Here is a 14647-nt window from a genome sequence, read left to right as displayed (position 1 = left end):
CAGTCATACCTCTGTGGTTGTAGAGTACACAGTCTAGAAGGGAGACCAGACACTCATTTTAAAAATTAGAAGCAAATGTGAAATTATACCCGAGATTTGTAGTCTCAAAAAGTGATTTTTGCATGTTGAGAAGATTCCAGGAAAGTGAAATTCAGAGAAAGTAGAAGAAATCTGAGGATTTGATTTGTCTGAAATATGAAGAAGACTAGAAGCATATTATGAAAAAAGTGGAGGACAGGGGTATGGAAAAGTTTTTCCTTCCATAAAGGTAGCAGCATGTTCAAGGGCCTCATATTGGTTGGAACATCGCACATTTGGGAAATGAAAGAGTAGTGCATTTGAAGAACAAAAATTGGTATGGCCTGATGAGGCCTTTTCTTGGTGAAATTCAGATGATCATTTCATCTTGACCCAATTTTTACTGTCTCTATTGAGTTGGTAGTTCTCGGAGGTTATTCATCTATCCAGTTGAATACCTGGGATCTCTCTCTCATTCTCTCTACCTCTCTCACCTCTGGGAACCATAACATAGATCCATGGACAAAAAATAAGGATCATTCAATCCTGAGAGAAAAAATAGCTCTCCGCCCGACCACCGCCGCGCCGCCATCATGGACACAAGCCCATCAGTTGGCCAGGGTCACCAAAGTTCTGGGCAGGACCGGCTCGCAGGGACAGTGCACACAGGTGTGTGTGGAGTTCATGGACAACACGAGCCGCTCCATCATCCGCAACGTGAAAGGCCCCGTGCGCGAGGGCGACGTGCTCACCTTATTGGAGTCAGAACGAGAAGCTCGGAGGTTACGCTGAACTTTGAGTTGGGTCCTGGATATCTGGGTCGGCGGCTTGCTCACAGGGATGATCTGCATATATTAATAAATCATTTGTCTGGCTCTGAAAAAAAAAAACAAACCTGGAACTATTTCTAGTTCCAGTCCTTACAGATTCATGGTAGCTGCCTGTAATCACATTATGATAGGAATTCTGAGTCATGTCTTTATCAAGTCCCATTTCCTCCTTCTCCTGCGCTCAATCTCTAACTCAGTTCTAATGTTTGGCTACTCTACTTTCCTCCTTTGTCTTGGGAACCAAGAAAGGCTTTGTCCTGTTCATGCTAGAAAGTACTTTGAGGTACACTTTCCTCTTGTGCATTACCAGTGGAAGTGTCCATTAATGGCATTTATCCTGGCAAGTGGTTCTGCCTTGAGTGGATTCTAGAGCTATTTCTTCTTTTTCAGCTCTTAAAAACAATTTTATATGGACTGGTGCTTTGCAGATCCGTGCACAATTTAGGCAAATCCATACATTTGCTTTAGAAATTTGAAAGGAAACCCTTCCATTTATCAACACCTCTGCTGCTTTTCAGTTTCATTAAAGGAGAACAACAACAACCCTACAGAATAAATAAAAAACACCTATCTTGACACTATTCAATATTAACTTCAAGACCTTCAGGTTTTTAAGTTCTGGGAAATTGGGCCATAGAACTTCTTTTCACATATCGCATGCTGCCCAAGAAAATGAAATATTTAGAAGCTAGAGATTGCTGGAAGCCTGAAAAATACCAGTGTTTGCAAAAACTTATAATAGTAAAATATTTACAGTCTTCCCAAGTGGAATATTAATAAAAGTATCAGCAGGTAGAGCTTTGGGGTCAGATCTGAGTCATATTGGCTGTTCCATGATTTTTGACATATGGGAGAAATTACCAAGAATGATGCCAATTTTTATTTATGGTTTATGTTAGTCTTTGGGTAAGTTTGAAGAAGTATTTTAAATGAATACTGGCATATGTTCATTCTATTTACTTTAAAGGCATTGAACTTCCCAACTGATGAAAAAATATACCCTTCTAAGCTATAGAGTAACTCAGATTTCTGTACTTAAAAGGCAAAAGGAAGATCAGTAAGATTGGCTACAAATAAAAGATATATATGGAGTGTTTCCACAAGCATGTAAACTATTAATGAATCTCTAGTGCCTGATGCAGAGTAAGATAAAAGCCAACCTGGATGCATAGCAGAGGAATATGCTAGTTCTGTTGAGTGACTAATATGTGCCTATTTGCTGCATATTTTGTACATATTAGGCTCTTTAATATTCACAAAGAAACTTCATACAGCCAATTCCAGCCTGGATTACAAAGGAGGGAATTAAAGGCCAATAGGATAAATCACTTGCAAAACATACATATCGGAGATTTGAACTGATGTCTGTCTGACTTAGAGATGCTTTCTCTGCTTTCTACAGCCTAGAAGTATTGATTGAAAGGACAACTAATTCTCTGTACTTTTTCTGTTCCCTAGCTCAACACCCACAGGAGACCTTTGCTTTGGAAATTTTTCAGCAACCATTTTTGAGATTATTGGAAACTTGGAGGGTCCAACTCTTCTGCCATAACTCTCAGCAGAGAGCAATATGTTTGATGTAATGTGTCTGCACCCAATTTGAAATAGTTTCTTTCTTCTAGATGTGTTGACCCAGATTCCAACAAACACTCTCTCCTGATTTCAAATCAGATATTATCACTTTTGGTAGACATCTTGTGGTCTAGAGTATGAGAGGCTCTTAAAAGAGTGTCTGGAGGAGGATTTAATGGCCCCTTCGCATGGTCTCCTTTTAAATGTCTGGGTGGAAATGGAAGGTCATAGAGCTTGTGACTCAGTAGTGATCACACAGCTGGTGAGTGGCTGAACCAGGATTTTAATTCAGGTCTTTTTTACTTTAATCTCTTATTCCTTTTTGCCAATTCCTAATAGTAGGATTCACTCTTATACTTTCTTGTATTTTCCCAAGTATTTGGTATAGGCTTGATTACATGGCATCTATCTAAATAAATAACATGTTGGGGGACGCCTGGATGGTTCAGTTGGTTGGGCATCTGACTTCAGCTCAGGTCAGGTTGAGCCCCACCTCAGGCTCCCTACTCAGCACAGAGTCTGCTTGTCCCTCTCCCTCTGCCCCTTCCCCTCTCCCCCCTAAATAAATAAATAAAATCTTAAAAAAAATAAAGTAAAATAGCTCCAGTCATTGAGCCACAGCCAAGGACTCAGGATCCTCCTCCTCGAGCTCCTTTACTTCCCAACAAATCTATCCCCTCCCTCCCTCTCCCACTACTGCCTTCTGTAGGTCATTTCCACAGAGGAAAAAGAATCCTATCATATTTCCGCTATCCAGAATCTCCACTCTTTTTTTTTTTTTAAGATTTTATTTAACAGACAGAGACAGATTTTATTTGACAGACAGAGATCACAAGTAGGCAGAGAGGCAGGCAGAGAGAGGGGAGGAAGCAGGCTCCCCGCTGAGCAGAGAACCCCATGTGGGGCTCCATCCCAGGACCCTGAGACCTGAGCTGAAGGCAGAGGCTTAACCCACTGAGCCACCCAGGCACCCCACAGAATCTCTACTCTTTTGACCCTTTTGCTGATGCAAGGAAAGGTGATTGTCTGCTTCCTCCTGCCGCTGAGGATTATATCCATATAAGAATTCAACAGAGAAATGGCAGGAAGACCCTTACCATTGTCCAGGGGACTGCTCAGTTATGATAAAAAGAAACCATTAAGGGTGTTTAAGAACAAATTTGCCTGAAGTGACACTGTAATTGAGCCTCCAGAATATGGAGAAGTAATTCTGCTACAGGATGACCCGCGCAAAAACATATGCCCGTTCATCATAAGAGACTGGACTGGCTAAGGACGACCAGCTGAAACCTCATGGGTTTTAAGTGGTTTTGGCTCACTGAAGCTTAAGTGAGGATCTCCTTGCAATCAGCAGAATTTCCCTTCTGTCCTTATCACAAGCTTAAAAACCTCACAGCTTGTATAATGTAACCATCTGAGGTCTGCTTTTAAGTTGGACTAGTGTAACTCCTTCATGCAACAAACTGAAAAGAGCCATAAAAAATAAAAATAAAATAAATAACATTTTAACAAAGCTTTCTGAATTAATTGACTTTCAAAATAGTAAGCAGGCTTAAATCATTTAGAAGGAATAGGGAAAGAAAATAGCAAGTACAAAGACCCAAATAGGTATGAGGGAATAGTGTGCACAAGAAATGTTCCTTTTGAAGACTTCATTTGTACCTTAATTTACAGCATTCATCATACTCTGCTATACATTTATAATAATAAGTATGAGTCTATCTCCTCATCTAGGTTGTCAGCATGTTCCGTGTTTCATTTCTGCAAAATCCAAGTGGCCAGAACAAAGTAGACTTTCTCACTGTGCTTACTGCATGGGTTGGAATTATAGATGTATGCCAAAGCAGGGCAGTGAACACTAGCCTCTCCTGAATCTGGGCGGTACTGTAGGCGTATGAGTTTTTGAGTTAAGGAGATTCTCCATTATCGAGATGTGTGCCTTAGTTGCTCAACTGTGAAATGGAGCTAATAATACTTTGCTTGCTGAGTGGTTGAGAGAACTCAGAGAGAAAGGAAAAACTTAGCTAGGTTGCCCATCATAAACTTGAATGAAACAAATTTCAGCGGTCCCTATCATGCCCTTTTCTTGTTCCTCAAAGCAAAGGCTTGAGGAGTCTGGCTCTCACTGAACCAAACTGTCCTCTCTCAGCATCCCATGCAGGGACTCCAAGCCTGCATTCCCTATAATTATTTTTCATCTCCCAATGGGCTACTATATTTGACTCCAAGAATAGAGCCATTTTGAAGTGTTTCTCCCCTACCCCATCATCTGTGCTCTGTTTGACTCTTATCTAATATGGACAGGGATGTTTCATGCCTTTAACTTAGCTGCTACTCTCTTAAGTCAAACAGGCTGCTTTCTTTCCAGGTCCCCACTAGAGTAATTCACCCCCAATTCATACCTGAAGGTGCCTTTATTGTTCTCTTTAAATAAACTCATTCTGTTCTCCAAGCAGCCATTTCTTTTGAACTCTATCAACCCCACAAAATGAGACTAGAGGCTGCTGGCAAGACAGTACATTTCTTTTGCAGAAATTGAAATAACTTTATACATTGATAATTGGTGGCTGCTCCAGGAGACTCATTTATAATCAGAGCTACATAAATCCTTTCTTCTTTGCAAAGAAAGGAAATTCAATATGTTTATGGTTCTAGCTCTTTCATAATACTAAACATTTTATCTATATTACCTTCTCAGCTGCTATGCTGAGTTACATAAACATATGCATATACAAATGTAATTATACATATGTTACATATATATATGAGTATATATATTTTATATATTCATGTATCCTGGTCCACCATGTCTTCCAGTACAAAATGCAGGCCAAGTATGAGCGCCCACATTTCTCCTCATGCAATTCCAGATGTGGGCTGTATGCAGGAATGAGATGGAACCCATAGGAAAATGAAAGCGTCACTTTAAAATAAAATCTATTTAGACTTAGGCAATATACTTAATATTAATATTAATAAGATACAATATCCAGCTTGATTTCCTTATATGTACCATAAATAGCCTAAATTACGTGATCTCTGAAACCTTTTCTAGTCTTAAGATTCCAGGATTTTATAGGTTTCTAGATTATGTAAAGTTATGTAAGAATATATAAAAATGATTCTCTCTATAATCCCACCTGACTGTGAGCTCCTAAAAGTCAGGTACTTTTTCTTCTTTATTTTTCTCTATCTAATACCTGGAGTAATATCCTATATATATACAAAGTCTTTAATACGTATTTGTTAAATGAATAAAAATATATATTCTATTACTCATAATTTATATGTTTAATAGAGTTATTATAGCCAATAAATACTCATTATGCCTTTAATATTATGAAGTTCTATAAGTTAGTGGGACTTTGGACGAAAGATATGATATCTGCCCTTAAGTACAACATATTCTGGCAGCAAAAATAATAGAAAAACAAATACACACACAGAGTACAGAATATTGTCATGTATGAGGTTGCTCTGATGTAGGAGAACAATTATGAGCTTTGGAGTCAGAACAATGCGGGTTCGAATCTAGACACTGATATTTAGCTACTCTGTCAGCTTGGAAGGCTCACTTGGCTTTTCTGTATGCTTCTTTTACAAAATTAGAGATTATACTTCTGTTTCAGAAACGTTATGAGGATTATACTGTATGACACATGCAAACCACTCACATTGCAGGTGCGCAGAAATCCTATCATTATTAATATCACTACCAACGCACACACAGTTGGGAGAAAGTCTAGTCTGAACAAATGAGGAATAGCTTTTCAGATGAGTAGATTTTGAGCTGATTCTTGAAAGACAAGAAGAAATAAAGCAGGAAAGAGCAGATCATTAATCCAGGGCAGAGGAAAGAGCACATGCATTTTGGGAGGTTGTGGGTGTTGGTGGCAAGTAGTTCTGTTCAGCTCCAGCAAAGTGAAAGTTACCTGCGGGAATCTTTATGAGAGCAGATGGAGGCCGGAGTGAGCTCAGGGGCTCCTCTGCCTGTGTCTTCTTTCTTCCTTCTGTACTTCCTGGGTAGAGGCCACCACAGTGATTTCCTGACCTAACAACCAAGAGTACTTTCATTTGGAGAAAAAATAAGGTCATATTTTTTTTACACGTATATTTTCAGACTTTGGAAACTATTGTTGGTAAGGGGAAAACAAAGCTATTAGTGAGTGCTGGGTTCTGTGTGGTTTTCCCTTTAGAGCTACATGAGAGCTAATTAGGGAGAAATCCTTTCCTTAAAGTAGTGTTGTCTACTTCGAGCACTGCAGCCCTGTACTTGCAGACAGCACTAATTGCTAGTGGTTATCTCCCTGGACATAGCCCTTGTCTTCATTGTCCTTTTGTTCTTTCAGTTGGGTGGTGCAGTACTTAATTCCACCTGTCAGGCTACTAATGCGTGGGACTAAGTATCTGAGAAGTTAGTTCTAATATAATACATGTGGGACAAAGTAATCTTTGAAACAATCCAAGCCTCTTTCCTCCTCCTTCCCTTATAGCAATGCTGGGTCTTATTCCTTACATGATGCCAGATGTGGGGAAGGAGTGGGTAGGGAAGGCTCTTCTCTAAACACCTTGTTCTTGAAGGTTTACCAGAAGGCAGCTGATGAAGAAGGGAAAGCATGTTTGTGTAGCAGTGATGCCTTTACATGCACGATCTATTCATTCCTCCTAACTTCCCTTCAAGGTGTGCATTCTAATCCTCATTCAACAGAGAGAGAACTGAGGGTCAGAGAGACTAAGCAGTATGTCCACGGTCACAAAGCTAGTGGTAGGACAGGTATTCAGACACAGGCTGTCTAACTCGACAGCTGATACTCTTTTCATTATCACAGTACTCTCTCCTTTCCCTGGCTGTTCATAACATACTGTATTTCATCAGTTATGAGACACATTTTTTGTCTTTGTTTTTGTTTTTATTTTTAATGTTATGAGCCTATATGAAAAGGAGTCACATAGTATGTTGTAGTTGCTATTAGCAAAAGAGAGTTATATGTCATTGCCTGTGTGTGCACAAACTTGGGTATTGTTCTTAAAGCACAATTTAATGATGGCAGTCTACTTGATGTTTTTACCACAAGTCACTTAAGGAACATTTCGTGAAAGGATGGGTCTTAGTTGTTTTCTGAAAACCTTCCCTCATACCATTGCAACCATTATGACATGTAGAATGAGAGTCTGGAGCTTGGGAGAAAATCTCAAAGAAACTATTAGAGCACTTTTCAGAAATGTTGCATCACCAACTCCCTTGATGGCACAAGAATATTGTACAGAAAAGCGGTAATTACAAAGATTCTTAGACCAAAGTTACTGAGAATAGTCAAACTGGTTGTGCTCATACTGCTACTATATTTTTGCTTGTATTACTATGTTCCTTTATTTTCTTATTTTGTAAATTGCTATATGCTAAAAATCTATGTTTGGAAAGAGACCCCACATGGTCCTCGGATTCATTCATGAGTTTGCTGTCTCACTTTAGCCAGATGTGTTTGCCATAACAAGTCTGGCTATGACAAAACTAGCCACCATGTTTTTGACATCCTATTGTCTTCCAGTGGTGTGCTGCAGCATAAATTATATGCTTTAATCCTAACAACAATCTTGTCAAGTAGTTATTATCCTCCTGATCTTACAGAAGAGGAAATTAGAATTAAAGAGGTTATATAGTTTGCCCACATTCATACCGCTAGGAAGAGATGGGATTTTTAACCCAGGGTTTTCAGACTTCACAATCCTGCTGTTAAATATCACATTCTACTATATTTCAAAAATTTTCTGGGCATGAACCTTGGGGTACAACACTTTGCAGAGCACATGCAAGTACTAGTCAGTTTCTGGCCAATTATATAACAAATTTCTGTTTTGTCCACTGGAGCAAGAAGGCAAGAGTAGCCAGAGCAACAGTGAGTGATTCAGACTCCCAGTTTTTTTACGGCACACGGGGATCAGGCAGACTTGGGAGTCAAACAGGCCTAGGTTTGAATCTCTAATATGCCACTCATGGACCGCAAGAACTTGGCAAGTCATGTAGCCTCTCAGAGTCTCATTTTTATGTAAAAGGGGCAGGATAATCACAAGTCAGCAGGGTTTTTGATTGCCTTAGAGGAAAACGATGAATGTGATTTTGTCCACTTAGCACACTGACTAGCGCAAAGTCACCATGGGGAGACAGTTCTCTTTTCTTTTCGTAGAATTAGTTTTGGGCTGAGTATCTCAGTCTCATTTTAGTCTTAGTCCTTTTTATTTAAGACTGGCTAAGGAAAATTCTATTCTATTTCATCTGCTCCCAAACTGGGTGGTACATGTAATCTTTTATTTATTCAATACATATTCATTCAGCAGGTCATACGGTGGGCTGGGCATCAATATAAAAAGAAAAAAAAAAAAAAAGCAAGAGTTTGGCATCAAGGTGTTTTGTGAGAACCCTGGCTCCTTCACATGGTACACTTGTGGACAATCAGCTCATTATCCTGAACCTCACCTTGTTTATATGAAGTGAATAATAGTGTCATTTCTCCAGGGCAGCTGTAAGGATTGGGAGAGTTAATGTTTTCCATAGTGTAAGAGCTAGTTCCTCTGACCTTGAAGCCTTGGATAGAATTGAACCACTAGCCAGAATCAAACTAGTTGCACTAGTTGCAAACCAACGGATCAAATGTTGGCAAATGCTGAACATTGGGTCCAGGGGGCCGGCGGGGAGGGAATCTCTGGTGTGGCGGTTGATGATTTCCATGGTATAAATCTTTCAGGCAGCTCCAGTGCACCACTCACTGGTGGCGGTTTCTCTTGCCTGACCTTTACAGCATGCAGACCCCTCCCTTGATTTCCTACATAAGGTAGCATGGTCCCAGGTTCCAGGGATTTGAGAGTGGAGATCTTTAGGGGCCATTTTAAATTTTTTTTTATTTTTTAAAATCTTTTTTGCCTACCACAACTGGTGGCCATTTACTATGTTTTCTGTGCATTACCTTATCCTCTCAGCAACACCACTGTGTGCAGACTTTTATGCCCATTTTGCAGATGAGGAAACTGTGGCTCAGAGAGGGGAACTTGCCAAAAATGACCTAGCCAGCCAGCACCTGACAGGTTTGAGCTGAAGTTGTTTAATTCCCAAGTCTGTGTTCTTATCCATCTCCCTCTGTTGTATCCACTGTCAAGGATTCAGTAAACCAGCTCCCTGGTTTAGTAGAGAATTTCCATGGAAACAGGTGATTGCTGTGGTGGTGGTGGTGGTGGTGGTGGTGGAGGATTTATTCTGAGGTGCATGGTGTGATTTAGAATGGATGCTAAAAGCAAAAATTGATTTGGGGGGCATATCTGGTCAGTGGTAACATCCCCCCTTCCCACCCAGTAACTAGAGAAAATCCACTAAGACTGTTTCTAGGCCTTTGCTAGGGTGATTTCATGAAGTTTGTCCACCACAGTCACCCACAGAAAAACAAATGTAAAAAAAAAAAAAGAAAAAATCAGTGGAAATTAAATGAATTCTCTCCAAATAGCTGTATTAGAACTTGAAGCTGTCTTAAAGAGCAATAAATATAGGGAAAATAGAGTAAATTCCACCTTTAATCTCAGCCAGATTTTTTGTCATCTTGGGGAGAAAGGAAAGCTTAAAAAAAATGCTTTATAAAGCTGTTTTCTGAAAAATAACCCAAACACTCCTTAAGAAAATAGGTAACTGTGTTTCCATGAGAATGGTCCATGATGTTGAGATTCTATGGCCAATGGGAAAAAGTGACCATGACCAAGAGCACAAAATGAGTATAGCTGTAGAGACATCTCGTTTCATGATCACATCTTGTGCTAATTGTTCCTTTACATTTCAGACCTCACCCCCTGTATTATATTTTGAGTACAGGAACCAACTTATTTAATTTGACTCCATATCATTTAGCCCAGCGTTTAACAGGAAGTATGTGCTTCATCAGTGTTGGTAGAATGCCACTGAATATTACATTATCCCGGTGGAGTGGTTCCTCAATGTAATCTGTGGACTGGTAGATCTAAAATCACCAGAGGAGATCTGAAAAATGTAGGTTGCCTATAGTTATCAGAGAGGTTCTCAAGTATAAATCTACAAGGAAGCCCAGATGCTTACATTTTTTATAAAGCCTTGCAAGGGATTCTGAAATGCACACAAATTTTAGAACCAACGGTTATTTCTTTCTTTTTTTTTTTTTTTTTATAAACATATATTTTTATCCCCAGGGGTACAGGTCTGTGAATCACCAGGTTTACACACTTCACAGCACTCACCAAATCACATACCCTCCCCAATGTCCATAATCCCACCCCCTTCTCCCAAACCCCCTCCCCCCAGCAACCCTCAGTTTGTTTTGTGAGATTAAGAGTCACTTATGGTTTGTCTCCCTCCCAATCCCATCTTGTTTCATTTATTCTTCTACCCACTTAGAACGGTTATTTCTATACACAAATCCATAGTCAGCATGCTAGACTCACATTTGACCAAAATTACATTTAAGTTAATAGCCCCTGTGAAAAAGCATAGGAAGAATTTCTTTCCTTCATTATGGGCCTCCTAGGTGCCCCAAACTGGGCCAGGGGAAGTCAGGGATACCAGAATGATGACCCCTATCTCTCAAACATAAAATTATTCTGGAAAACTAAAGCTATCTGTATGACTCAAATCTGTGTGTCTTAGGAAACTTATAAATTATAAGTAATAATTAGTAAATCCACTAAGTTATAAATTATAGGTAATAATTTGTGTTAAAAAGAGTGGCTGGAAAAGGTTGATTTGGTTCGAGGACAGTGCAAACTTTTTAAAAAATTATTTTTATTACCATATCATGTATTATTAGCCCCAGGGGTACAGGTCTGTGAATCACCAGGTTTACACACTTCACAGCACTCACCATAGCACATACCCTCCCCGATGTCTATAACCCCACCCCCCTCTCCCAGGACAGTGCAAACTTATGGCAGGAATGGAAGATTAGTGGCAGTTACCATTGAAGGTGGTGCTGCGTGACCAGACCCCAGTCAGCCCTGTGTATGCTGAGCAGCTGTGTTCTTGCTGTAGACTCTGAGGCACGAGCAGCAGTATGAGTGCCACTCACATGATTTGGCTGGTTATACTTTTAGCAGGAGCAAAACTAGAGTTCTTGCCTTTTTTTTTTTTTTTAAGATTTTATTTATTTGGTTGAGAGAGAGAGAGAGAGAGAGTAAGAAAGGGAACACAAGCAGGGGGAGTGGGAAAGGGAGAAGCAGGCTTCCTGCTGAGCAGGGAGCCTGATGTGGGGTTTGATTCCAGGACCCTGGATCATGACCTGAGCCAAAGACAGATGCTTAACTAATGAGTCACCCAGGTGCGTGACAGGAATGTGACCACAAAGCTAGTGCAGAAAATGGGGGAAACTAGAGCAAAAAAAACTTGATCACAGAGAGAGCTGATTTATGGATCTCATAAGAAATACCCCATCAATAATTCTTAAATACCTACAACACAGAAATATTGTTCTTTGAGTTCTGTTCTTACTCATAGTATGGCTCGAAAAACCTTGGTTACAATTAAACAATGAGAATAACAAATAAGTATTTAAAAAACGATAATAAACACAATACTAAGTGACATGACGTAGTTTCTAAAGTCAATATGAGTTTATGTCCAGAAGATATGGACAGAAGTAAAAATAATGAGAACCAGATTAAAAAAAAAATAAGTGGAGGACAAGGGGTGTTAGAGAGGAGAAGGGACTTGGAGTAAATTGGAAGGGGAGGTGAACCATGAGAGACTATGGACTCTGAAAAAACAATCTGAGGGGTTTGAAGTGGCAGGGGTGTGGGAGGTTGGGGTACCAGGTGGTGAGTATTATAGAGGGCACGGATTGCATGGAGCACTGGGTATGGTGAAAAAATAATGAATACTGTTTTTCTGAAAATAAATAAATTGAAAAAATAAAAAAAAAAGAACTTAAAAAAAAAAAAAGGTAGAAAGACAAGGAAAAGGCAATGAAAGACCCAGGACTTCATTATTAACAAGTGAACAAGTATCCAATACGTTAGTGCCTGGTCTGAAATCCATCTTTTAAGTCAACACTATCCATAAAATATGACTCAATAAATGGCCCGAGCTGTGAACAGGAGGGCAAAAGGAACAGTGTCTCCCCCACATAGCCTGCAGCATTTCCTTCCCTTCAGCGTCTTCTAGGCACCAGGGTTCTTATGCATTGGCAATGCCATTAAAATAAGAACACAGGGGCGCCTGGGTGGCTCAGTGGTTGGGCCCCTGCCTTCGGCTCAGGTCATGATCTCAGGGACCTGGGATCGAGCCCCACATCGGGCTCTCTGCTCAGCAGGGAGCCTGCTTCATCCTCTCTCTCTGCCTGCCTCTCTGCCTACTTGTGATCTCTCTCTGTCAAATAAATAAATAAAAAATGTTTAAAAAAAAATAAGAACACATCCCTGTTTTATTTTTCAACAGAGTACACAATGCTAGTTGATATTTTATTAATAATTCATTATTTTCAACTGTCTGAAATAATGCCCTACACAAAAGTAAGCTCTGTGAGGGAAAGGACCTTTCTTGTTCACCACTCTATTCTCAATGCCTTTTGTAAACCCTACTCGTCAACTATTAGTTGATGAAGAAATGACCGAGTGAAAAATATGAGTAGACATAAGACGATTAAGCAGGAAATTCTGAGTTTCTTTTGAACACTATGTGGGGGGGAATAGTTTATCGAGGATAAATCCTAGAAAGAATAGTGTGGCTGGTCATATAAGATGTATACTTACTGTTTTCACACCAAACAGAAAATGGCTCTTCACACCAAAATGGAATATAAAATCTCTCAGCTTCAAACAACATATTAGTCAGTGGAGTCTAGGCTAAATGTGGTAAAAATAAACTTCACAGTTTAGCCACTTAACACAATAACATATAACTTGTTTTTCATATCACAATCCCTTGAGTGGTTCTCTGTGAGTTGTGACTTGGGGATCTAAGCTCTTTCCATCTGCAGCTCCACCATCTTGAAATCTTTCTTTTCAAGGCTTTAAAATGTGGATAGACAGAGCAGAGAAGCTATGTGTGACATGTCATGGCCAGAACTTGAAGTGATGTACATGGCTTCCAGACATATTCCATTTGCATGGTGTCTGTGAGTTGTAAGAGGTCTGCACATTGTAGTCATCTTGTGTGCCAAGGAGGAAGATTAAGTGGTTTGGTGCACACATGGCATTGTCTCATGTTTTATTTCCAACTGAGTTTAAAAATAAGAAGGATAGTGGTATTTCTAGCCATAGCTGACAGGTATAGAAAATACACATGGGAAATAAAATAGTTCAAAGAAACCCTTTGGTAATTAATAAACGTGGACTGTGGGGTGCCTGGGTGGCTGAGTTGGTTAAGTGTTCAACTCTTGATTTCAGCTCAGGTCATGATCTCAGGGTCTTGAGTTCAAGTCCAAAGTTGAGCTCTGCGCTTAGCAGGGAGTTTGCTGGAGATTCTCTCTGCACCCCTGCCCTCCCCAAGTGGACGTGTGCTCACTCTTTCAAATAAATAAATAACATCTTTAAAAATAAATAAATAAATAAATGTGGACTGGTTAAAAGAATAATAATAATCCTTTGATAAAGATCCGATAGTCAGATATTAATTAACTTGGTCACTGGGTATATATGAAATTGTTACTACGTACCACTGTTTCCACTCTCCAGAAAGGAAGAAGAAAGTGCCAGTATGAAGTGAGATGAGTGCTTTGATAGAGAAATATGACATGGTGAAAAGCTATAATAATATTTTAAAATAATAATTACGGATATTTTAAGCAGTGCAAGCACCTTATAGATATTATTGTATTTATTTTTTACAGTGCTAAGACATAGACATTGTTCCTATTGTTTTATGGATAAGCTGTGGTTTACAGAGAAGACAGCAACTTGCTCAAGGTCACACAGCAATTAATGCGCTTTGCATAACAGAATAAGCAATGATTAGCCCTGGTAATGAAAGTTTTTCAAAATAAGAGCTGGATGGTTATACCCCAGAATAAAAATAATGTAAAACTTTCAGGTTAGGGGTGCCTGGGTGGCTCAGTGGGTTAAGCCTCTGCCTTCAGCTCAGGTCTCAGGGTCCTGGGATCGAGCCCCACATCGGACTCTCTGCTCAGCAGGGAGCCTGCTTCCCCCTCTCTCTGCCTGCCTCTCTGCCTACTTGTGATCTCTGTCAAATAAATAAATAAAATCTTAAAAAAAAAAAAAAAAAAACC

At 39.7% G+C, this 14647-nt stretch overlaps 1 pseudogene; it reads left to right on the top strand.

The window, feature by feature from the left end:
• The first annotated feature begins 702 nt into the window (after nucleotides 1-702).
• Nucleotides 703-3724, top strand: LOC101693411 (annotated as a pseudogene).
• The last annotated feature ends 10923 nt before the right edge of the window (nucleotides 3725-14647 follow it).

The sequence above is a fragment of the Mustela putorius genome, unplaced genomic scaffold (genome assembly GCF_011764305.1).
Source record: "Mustela putorius furo isolate JIRA1106 unplaced genomic scaffold, ASM1176430v1.1 tig00003987_pilon_pilon_pilon, whole genome shotgun sequence".
In the NCBI taxonomy this organism is placed as follows: domain Eukaryota; kingdom Metazoa; phylum Chordata; class Mammalia; order Carnivora; family Mustelidae; genus Mustela; species Mustela putorius.
This window is presented reverse-complemented; position numbering and strand designations above follow the sequence as displayed.